Source organism: Orycteropus afer, unplaced genomic scaffold (assembly GCF_000298275.1).
Source record: "Orycteropus afer afer isolate SDZICR_OR568_19922 unplaced genomic scaffold, OryAfe1.0 scaffold00042, whole genome shotgun sequence".
NCBI classification, from domain to species: Eukaryota; Metazoa; Chordata; class Mammalia; order Tubulidentata; family Orycteropodidae; genus Orycteropus; species Orycteropus afer.
In genome coordinates, this window is record NW_006921629.1 from 3422604 (window position 1) to 3424165 (window position 1562).

At 38.4% G+C, this 1562-nt stretch overlaps 1 protein-coding gene across 1 annotated transcript in view; it reads right to left on the reverse strand.

Moving 5' to 3' along the window:
* The window catches only part of PSMD11 (proteasome 26S subunit, non-ATPase 11), a 38748-nt gene that overhangs the window by 10015 nt on the left and 27171 nt on the right, over window positions 1-1562 (reverse strand). The gene's annotated exons all lie outside the window — the stretch shown is intronic.

Genomic DNA, 1562 nt, shown 5'->3' on the forward strand with positions numbered 1-1562 from the left:
AGAAACAGTTGGGGAGGGGGTGTTTAGATAATAAATTTGTTTTTTGAGATGTAGAGACTGAGATACCTATGGGACATTTTAGTATATATGTCCATCTGGAATTGAGGAGAGAAGGGAGCTACTGAGACCTAGAGGGGAAAAAAAAAAAAAAAACCTCACTGCCATCGAGTCAAATCCGACTCACAGACTCACAGTGATCCCTCCTTGAGTTTCCGAGGTGGTATCACTACGGAAGCAGATTGCCCAGTCTTGCTTCCAAGGAGTGGCTGGTGGATTTGAACTGCTAGCCCTCTGGTTAGCAGTCAACTGCCTTAGGCACTATGCCACCAGAGATCTAGATGAGGAGACCATTATTGTTCTGTGACAACTATAGTCCTGGGAGGGTACAAGATTAGACAGGAAGCTAAGAAGAAGAAGAAGAAGAAAAAAAAAACTGAGACAGTAACACTGAGGAGCACCCAGCCATATTTAAAAGGAAGTCAGAAGGAAAAGGAAATAACAAAGTGACCAAGAACAATTAGTCAAAGGAGGAGAACCAAGAAGATAATGATGTCAAAGAAGCTGAGGATGGTCAACAGGTCAAATTTCTCCCAAAAAGCAGACATTATAAGGGAGTTATTGATTTTTTTCTTTCAAGGAGTCAATAGAGACACTGAAGTACAAGGCCACTCTTCCAACCTTTTTTTAAAATCAGCAACTTAAAAACTGAGAAAGGGCTGAGGCTCTTCAGCTGGAATGGTTCAAAGATGAGAGAAAAGATCCAAGTGGAGAGGAAAGACTGAAGACTCAGAATTGAACAAAATGACAGGTAGAATTACTCTCGTTAAGGAGTAAAAACAGGTAGTGAACAAATTCTTGAGAGAAAAGAGAAGTGGATAGGGTTCACATAAGAATGGCCTCTATTTCCTATTTCCTCTGAAAAGCAAGATGCAAGTTCATCTGTTCATCATGAAAGGAGGGAATAGGGGCTTTAATAAGGTGTCAATATTCAGTTAAAGCGAGACTCTGATAAGAGCTTCACATTCATCACCTCATTTAATCCTTGTCACAATCCTATAAGGAGGTACAATTATTATCACCACTAAAGATAAATATGTAGCCCAAGTTACACAGGTAGAAACTGACAGAAAAAGCACTGAAATTTCAAGCTAGGAAAGTCTGATTCTAGAGGTTCTGCTCCTTAATTCCTAAATTAAGTTAGACAATGAGACAAGAAGCCAACTACAGAAAAGCAGCTAAGGGCCACCAAGACCCTTAATGAGATTAAAATTATAATAGCATCAATAACAAAATATAAGCATTAGAAAAAATACACACATCACTGAATAAATTCTTTCCAAAGCTACAGAATAAGTCTATGGCTTCTACTACTACAAAATAATAATATTATGGTACCACTTTCTTTGTTTAAGATTTTAAAGGTTACCAACATGCCATGTGATCCTCACAAATACCCCCAAGAGGCAAGTATTATCTATTACAGATGAGGAAACAAAGACTGCAAAAAAAAACAAAACCAGGGCTTAAACTACAGCCTTCAGTCTCCAATTCCAGTGCTCTTT